The sequence below is a fragment of the Ascaphus truei genome, unplaced genomic scaffold, assembly GCF_040206685.1.
Source record: "Ascaphus truei isolate aAscTru1 unplaced genomic scaffold, aAscTru1.hap1 HAP1_SCAFFOLD_3202, whole genome shotgun sequence".
Lineage (NCBI taxonomy): Eukaryota > Metazoa > Chordata > Amphibia > Anura > Ascaphidae > Ascaphus > Ascaphus truei.
The window spans coordinates 15097-24007 of record NW_027456183.1 but is presented as its reverse complement, the minus strand read 5'-3'; the positions used below and the strand labels follow the sequence as shown (position 1 = coordinate 24007).

Genomic DNA, 8911 nt, shown 5'->3' with positions numbered 1-8911 from the left:
CCATCTGGTAGACACGCGAAGCATTGCAGCCTATTAAATCCTAATCATTATCATTTAACAGATCAGCCGCCCGTCAGCCAGGCATGAACCCAGGCTGGGAAGGCAAACGCAACGGGGCTTGTCAGAGGTGAGGAGCGGCGCATTCCAGGTATCTGCCAGGTACATACTGGGTATTTGCTCGAATAAAGTGTGTCGGTGCAGTAGTAATCCCCTCCGAACTGGGCATTCCTGGCCAATAATGCCCTGGCTGTAAGAGTTGAAGGGCCCAAGCAAAGCCCCCACCTCTATACACACTAACACTGCAGGGGCATCAGAGTGTCTTGTTGTCATGGCAACCGGGGGCGTCACGTGATGTCATTTGTTTAAAAAATTATTTTTTAAGGTGTCCCGGTTTTTCATTTTTTAAATCTGGTCACCCTATCCTCATGGAGTATTTAAGTGAAGTGGATTTATCGCAGCACCTGAAAGAGAAGAGACTACTTAAGGTCAGCAGCGCAACGCAAGTGAAAAGGGGGGAGAAGGGAATATAGAGAAAGGAGGGTGAGAGGGGGGTGAGAGAAATTAGAGAGGGGGTTCGGGGAGGGGATATGATAAACACTTTCAAATACATTCAGAGCAATTATTGAATATTAGGAAGGACACATTTCCTATATGAAGAGAAGAGGTTACGGCTTTTGATGCCGGAGGGTGAGAGGGAACGGGGAAGTGTGAGGAAGTCCCTCAATTAAAAAGTAGTGGTTCAGTGGAACTGCCCACCAGCAGAGGTGGTGGGTAATTATATAGCACCATCACTCAGGGTAGGCACAAGGAGATCCTAAATATGGGTAAAAGTCAGGGATCTAATGCGGTCTGAGGCTTCATAGCTGGTAGGAGAATGAGCAGGCTGGGGCAAGGGAGACGCCCAAATACCTGCTGGGAATAATGTTTGGGTGGGAATATACTGTACCCCGTGCTGGGAATAATGTTTGGGTGGGAATATACTGTACCCCGTGCTGGGAATAATGTTTGGGTGGGAATATACTGTACCCCGTGCTGGGAATAATGTTTGGGTGGGAATATACTGTACCCCGTGCTGGGAATAATGTTTGGGTGGGAATATACTGTACCCCGTGCTGGGAATAATGTTTGGGTGGGAATATACTGTACCCCGTGCTGGGAATAATGTTTGGGTGGGAATATACTGTACCCCGTGCTGGGAATAATGTTTGGGTGGGAATATACTGTACCCCGTGCTGGGAATAATGTTTGGGTGGGAATATACTGTACCCCGTGCTGGGAATAATGTTTGGGTGGGAATATACTGTACCCCGTGCTGGGAATAATGTTTGGGTGGGAATATACTGTACCCCGTGCTGGGAATAATGTTTGGGTGTGAATATACTGTACCCCGTGCTGGGAATAATGTTTGGGTGGGAATATACTGTACCCCGTGCTGGGAATAATGTTTGGGTGGGAATATACTGTACCCCGTGCTGGGAATAATGTTTGGGTGGGAATATACTGTACCCCGTGCTGGGAATAATGTTTGGGTGGGAATATACTGTACCCCGTGCTGGGAATAATGTTTGGGTGGGAATATACTGTACCCCGTGCTGGGAATAATGTTTGGGTGGGAATATACTGTACCCCGTGCTGGGAATAATGTTTGGGTGGGAATATACTGTACCCCGTGCTGGGAATAATGTTTGGGTGGGAATATACTGTACCCCGTGCTGGGAATAATGTTTGGGTGTGAATATACTGTACCCCGTGCTGGGAATAATGTTTGGGTGGGAATATACTGTACCCCGTGCTGGGAATAATGTTTGGGTGGGAATATACTGTACCCCGTGCTGGGAATAATGTTTGGGTGGGAATATACTGTACCCCGTGCTGGGAATAATGTTTGGGTGTGAATATACTGTACCCCGTGCTGGGAATAATGTTTGGGTGTGAATATACTGTACCCCGTGCTGGGAATAATGTTTGGGTGGGAATATACTGTACCCCGTGCTGGGAATAATGTTTGGGTGGGAATATACTGTACCCCGTGCTGGGAATAATGTTTGGGTGGGAATATACTGTACCCCGTGCTGGGAATAATGTTTGGGTGGGAATATACTGTACCCCGTGCTGGGAATAATGTTTGGGTGGGAATATACTGTACCCCGTGCTGGGAATAATGTTTGGGTGGGAATATACTGTACCCCGTGCTGGGAATAATGTTTGGGTGGGAATATACTGTACCCCGTGCTGGGAATAATGTTTGGGTGTGAATATACTGTACCCCGTGCTGGGAATAATGTTTGGGTGGGAATATACTGTACCCCGTGCTGGGAATAATGTTTGGGTGTGAATATACTGTACCCCGTGCTGGGAATAATGTTTGGGTGGGAATATACTGTACCCCGTGCTGGGAATAATGTTTGGGTGGGAATATACTGTACCCCGTGCTGGGAATAATGTTTGGGTGGGAATATACTGTACCCCGTGCTGGGAATAATGTTTGGGTGGGAATATACTGTACCCCGTGCTGGGAATAATGTTTGGGTGGGAATATACTGTACCCCGTGCTGGGAATAATGTTTGGGTGGGAATATACTGTACCCCGTGCTGGGAATAATGTTTGGGTGGGAATATACTGTACCCCGTGCTGGGAATAATGTTTGGGTGGGAATATACTGTACCCCGTGCTGGGCTGGAAAGTCTTTTCTTCTTTCTCCATCAGATTCTACACTGCTGAGATGGTCAGTTGTATCCAGTTTCTCCATTCTACGGGCATTATTCATCGGTAATTTAAAGCATCCTTTTCTGTGCTGTCTCATCCTCCCTCTGCTCAGGGCTGTCTATTTTCTGTCTTCTATATTGTGTATGGTCTCTCGCTGTGCTCAGGCTGTCTATTTTCCTCTCTCATATCTCAGCTCCACTCTCTGCTCCGGTCCATCTTTATTCTGTCTTTATATCTCAGTTCTGCTGTCACTCTGCTCAAGACGTCTTTCTATCACATCTCCTTATCCCTGCTCTCTTTCTGCACTCTGCTCAGGCCTGTCTCCTTTCCAGCCTTCTTGACTCTACTTACCTGCTGGGAATACCAACTCTTTCCAAACTCCCTTCCCCACAGTACTCACTAAAACCCTTATTGAAGCATTAAATGTATTGACCTTATATAAATAAAAATACACCCTCAGACCAAGCTCAGAGATTCTCTCTTCACAGGGACCTGAAGCCGGAGAACATATTAAAGGACAGTGTGGGCCACTTAAAGATGACAGACTTTGGGCTCGCGATATAAAACATCTATGGGAAACAGACCGTCAGCGAGGGTGTGGGGACCCTGGGATATATTGCCCCCGAGGGGAGAATTAGACCATTTCTCTATTGATATCTGATATATTTACATCAGTGTTTCTCAGCCAGGGAGTCCTGTCACCCAGGGGTGCCTAAGACTAATCTGAAGGCTGCCCCTAGGAAACCAAATGATGATGTAAACATGCAATATATTGCAGGCACCACAGGCAGTGAAAGAATTTATTGCTGATGGAACATTTTGCATTATATAAAAATGTAATAAGAACTGGAATTTACGGGGGCGCATGCGCAAAGTCATCCAAGACGGCCGCATGAGATCAGAGCTCTGCCCAGCACGCCAGACTACAGCGGATAACAGACATTTCCAGCATCACAAATAAGAAATAAAAGCAGTGACATGGTCACAGAAGGCAGCGGGATGCCACTTAAGAAAACCCAAAACCCGGAGGTCTCTTTGTTCTTTCGTATAGCCTGGGGAGGTGGTTTGGCTATATGCCGCAACTGCAGACAGCTATCGGGACCTTCAGTGCCGGTGCGCATGCGAGTGACGTCATCTGGATGCGACGTGACCAGCGGGTCTGCGATCAGGACAACAGCTAGCGTGACGGCGGCGTCTGAGCCCTGAAAGTACACTGTGGAGTCCCCAGATTGGGATCCAGCACAGAGGGAGAGATAAAGTTTCTATCAGCGCTGTTTGTTGGCCGCCCTGTCGTGAGTAGGATTCCAATTTTTACATCACCGGGTGGGATCTCCACAGTTCATGTTCCTCATGTCTATTTAGACAATTGTTTTATCTTTTATAGGTTTTTATTCTTAGTATTAAATAGCACCAGTTTTTTCAGTCAGTCGGTGTTATGTGAGTGTGTGTTTGTAAGTTGTTGTGGTCCTTTTTAGTTTGATTGTTTATACCAGTGTTGCACTATGATTTTTTTCTTTGTTTATTTCCACGTTATGAGACATCAATCAAGAATCATCTGATATTGATTGGGCACTAAGGACTGGTCTGATATTTGATCTGTGATCACCTTAGGTGGTGTATGGTAAATCTAGGCGCCAGTTATTTTGTGTTTTCTATGTGTTTATGTTGACCTGTATCGGTCATAGTTTCTAGGCAGCCTAGACCTTTAATATAGAGGCTTGTTTGTGTAATCACTTTAGTATTCATTTTTACTATATTGTTTTAAGCATTAGCGCTGTAAGCACTTATTTTCTTTATATTAACTAAGAGTTTGGGTTTTTATAGAATGCAAGTTAAAACCAAAATATTACTTAGCTTTAAAAAAAAAAAAAAAGTATATTATGTTTAAGATGCTCAAGTTAACTCGATGTTTTTATATAGTAGTCGCAGGATAAGGACATTTTCTTCAGGATGTAAGACGTACGACGTAAATGGCACATGCTGGAAATGTAGTGACAAGATCGTGCGATGTACAGACAAATGATCTCAGGTACCACAGTGCACCCCGAGCATACAGTATACACTATTAGACTCTGCATACCACAATTACCCCACAAGCAGAGTCAACGGCCAAAGCTGTACATGGGCTTCAACCCAACCCAAGACAAAACCCTTCTTTTTTCTCTTTATTATTTAATAATAGAAAATTTAAGAAAATTTAAGAAAAGAGCTAATAACTGTGTGATATCTGGAAGGCGCCTACCCATCGCCAAGGGAACCGTTGCCGGGTCTCCGTCCCGTAGGCATGATTCCCATTGGCCAGTTAAAATTTCCCACTCACCAGCAGCTACCTCCCCGAGGAGCGGTCCAGAGTGCCTAAGCTGGCTTCCTCCTCTGATTGGTCCAGCCGGACGAGCCCTCGTCCCCCGATTGGCTGCACCGTCACGATTCGTGTTCTGATCGGCCAGCAGCCCCTGCTCCATGAAAAGTATAGGAGACCAAGGGCTATGTAAGGAGCATGGACGTTCATAGTACCAGAACAGTTTTTGAGTTGATCGGGCACACAACTGGTGGGTTTTTCAAAAGTGCTATTGGCCGAATAGCACTGAGAAGCCGGAGAAGAATCTGTTCAGGGTAAGCCTACTGAAGCAGGCCCCTGCACCTAGTTGAGGTCTCCTGTGACAGATATAACATGTTTGAAGGACAAAACCTTCCCCCAATTTTTTCATTCACCGGTGCAAAACAAAAAAGCAGGAGTGGCTGTTTTGTTCAGAGCAACCGTGCCCTTCTCGTTGATACAGCTAAAAAGAGCCACATTGGGAAGAATAGTCACTCTTTGATAAAGTGCGGTTACCCGCACAAAACGCTTAAGAGGTTTCTCTTGCTACTTTTTATGTGCCTACAATAAATTTTTGTGTACCGTGAAGCCAGCAGTCCGGTCTCCATTATTCCTCTCATGGCAGCTGCACCGCCGTTCAAACCTCCTCCTTCATGCTGAATTCATCTGGTAGGAGCACGCCGACAGCACCCGGAGTGCCACGGCGTAATTGAATGAGTAACCATTATATTGGTATACCCTTAGACACTTGTTTGCTACAATCAAGTCACAGTTTAAAGAACACCGTTGCAAAGTTCATACAAGATCTAGCTAATGTACTAAGCTATTGAACACGCATATGAAGTGGTGTATTCTAAATGGCTGACAATGTGGGATGCTATATGAATGGGTTAATCAAGCTGTCTTTTGAGTAGGATCAAGGTTTAAGGTGCTACATTTTGCACGCTTATTTACATGGACATGTCTGGTTAGCATCACAGGGGGTTTCTTTCTCCCATTTCTCTTATCTAAAGAGAATACTCAAGTAGTAATAACCATTTTCTAAGGATTAAATGACTTTGAGCCACCTACAGTATTTAATGCAGAAGATTCGTGGATGGCAGTGTAGCTGCCTTGGAAAAAATGCGTGGGACCAAACTTGCAAAATACTGGGTACAAAAACGATTTATTGGCACATAAAAACGGCAACAGCAAATACTCTGGCGCGTTTCAGCCGCAACGGGCCTTTGTCAAAGACCCGTTGCGGCTGAAACGTGTCAGAGTATTTGCTGTTGCTGTTTTTTTTTTTTTTTCAACTTTTTCTTTTCATCATTTTCCAAGCATACAGCAGTGTAAAGACATTTTTTAGCCAATATTAGCTGAGGTTGCCACATAACTTGCTGAGTTTTTACACATAGCACATTGACTCAGGGGGGGAAGGGTAGTTACACATGGGGGGAGACACATGTCGGAAAGGGGGGGGTAACACGAGGGGGGGGGCAGAGTTGGGGTAGGGGGGGATGGGGAGGGGGGGTTGACATGTATTCCACAACTTCTTGCAACTCCTTGGAGCTCTCGGCTCATGTTGTGCAGCCCAGTGTTGGGCTGTTTCTTCCACGTCACCTCTCTGGTCTGTATCTGGGGCTCGTACTCACCCTGTTACCGTCCAGAAGGCGTCAAAGGAGAACTCACCTTCCATTATTACAGCCAAATGGTGGCATTGCTCACCCCTGTAATGTCAGTCTGTACCAACCAGGGGAACCAGACTTTTTGGAAATTTGCGCCAGTGTCGTTGACCAAACTAGTCAACTTCTCCATCTGGCAAACGAACCAAATTCTGTTCCGAATCTTTTCTAACGATGGAGTTGTATTTTGCTTCCACAATGCTGCCGTCTCACACCTCACTGCCGTCGCAAAATGAGCGATCAATTTGTTCCCCGCTCTCGTCAGGCCCTCTAGTGGCCGATTTAGGAGAAATAGCCAAGGGTCTAGAGGAATTTCGAGGCCCAAGATCCTCTTAAGCCAATTATGAATCTGTTACCATATTGGGCGCAGTCGAGGGCAAGACCACAGCATGTGCAGCAGGTCTCCGGACTCTCCACATTGTCTAGGGCACAAGGGGGAGTAACCCGTGACAAATTTTGATAATCTAACTGGAGTGAGATACCACCTCATTAACACCTTATATGAGTGCTCCTTCAACGTCGTGCAAATCGATGTTTTTGCTGTCGCCTCGAGTATGTCTGTCCAGTCCTCGTCCTCTAAAGGCTCCCCATTAGTCCCTCTCCCAGTGGGTCATGTAGTCAAGACGTGTGTTGGGGCCGGTCCCAGGATCGACTATCTCTCTGTACAACCTAGATGTAAGTCCCGAGGTGTTGTGCCCTCGTGCACAGAGCGATTCGAAATTCGTCACTTTAGGACGGTTCTTGTATTTGGTGTAGAATGCCCGGATCTGGAGGTATCTAAAAAATTCTGTGATGGGGATGCCTTTGTCAGCCTGAATTTGCGTGAATGTTTGAATAGTACTTATGCCCTCCAGATCCCTCAACCTCCCGTATCCCTTCTGCTTCCAGACTATAAAGTGTCCCTCTTCCAGCCCTGGAGCAAAATCTGGGTTGCCGAATAGTGGTGTCATCAGGGAGTATCACTTGGTTAAGGCGCACTTAAATTTAGTGGCTTCCCAAATCGAGAGTGAGTTGGTTATTGAGGATAGCGGTCTCGAGATTTTCTTTAACCTAAGTTTTGGGTACCAAATCAGATTCTGAATGTCCAATGGGGCACACAGCTCGCTCTCCAGCTTCATCCATCTACGGCGCTCAGGATCTATGTGCCAATGGATAATTTGGCTCAATTGGGCTGCTCTGTATTATGAGAACAAGCAAGGTACCGCCAGTCCGCCTGCTGTTTTGGGTTTAATCAGTGTTGTTGCTGGTATCCTAGCTTTCCTATTGTTCCAAATAAATTTAAAGATCTGAGCCTGCAAGTCACTTATCTCCGCACTATCTATGGGTATGGGGAGTGTCTGGAAAGGTATGAGTCTGGGCAGAAGGTTCATCTTTACGCTATAAATTCTTCCAATCCAGGAGATACCGAATGTTGCCCATTCCTTCAGCTCCTTTCTCAAAGATTGCAAGAGTTTGGGATAATTTGCCTTATATAGTGATTTGACCTCCTTCGTGAGATGAACTCCCAGGTATTTAATCATCTTGGGTTGCCAATTCAGATTGAAGTTAATCTCTACTAGTTTTTCGGTAGTTTTGGGGAGGTTCAGGCTTAGCGCCTCTGATTTTGATTGGTTGATTTTAAACCCCGAAACTGAGTTGAATGTGTCCAGGAGGTCAAAGAGGTTGGGTAGGGAGACTAGGGGCTTTGACAGTGTCAGGATAACATCATCGTATAACGCGCGTTTTGTACTCCTGAGACTGTATGTGGATTCCCGTGATGTCTTTATTACTGCGAATGTGATTTGCAAGTGGTTCCATTCATAGGATGAACAACAGTGGTGATAGTGGGCAGCCCTGTCTTGTACCACTTTTAATTTGCAGCGAGTCTGACGGGTACCCTTGATGGATTACCCGCGCTGTTGGATTAGTGTACAGCTCTTTGATTGCCCGTATCACCATGTCCCCCATTCCAAATGCTGCAAGTGTGGCATCCAGGTATGGCCAGTCGATTCTGTCAAAGGCTTTTTCCGCGTCTAAGCTTACAATCATTCCCGGGATCCTGTTGGCATTTATGTAATCTATAGTATCAATTAGCCTTCTAGTATTATCGGCCGCTTGCCTACCTGCGGTGAAGCCAACCTGATCTGGGTGAATCAGCCTAGGCAGAATCGAACTCAATCTATTGGCCAGTAATTTGGAGTAAATTTTAATATCTGAGTTAATCAAAGATATTGGCCGATAGCT

The 8911-nt window shown here is 45.8% G+C and overlaps 1 long non-coding RNA gene across 2 annotated transcripts; it reads left to right on the top strand.

Moving 5' to 3' along the window:
* The first annotated feature begins 2702 nt into the window (after window positions 1-2702).
* Window positions 2703-5702, top strand: LOC142483323 (uncharacterized). 2 transcript variants are annotated; one of them, XR_012797304.1, is made up of 3 exons: window positions 2703-2770; window positions 3196-4736; window positions 4910-5702. It is a non-coding gene; the product is annotated as an uncharacterized LOC142483323 (long non-coding RNA). The 2 variants fall into 2 exon arrangements; XR_012797305.1 differs by having other exon boundaries at window positions 3196-3999; window positions 4628-5699.
* Window positions 5703-8911: the final 3209 nt, after the last annotated feature.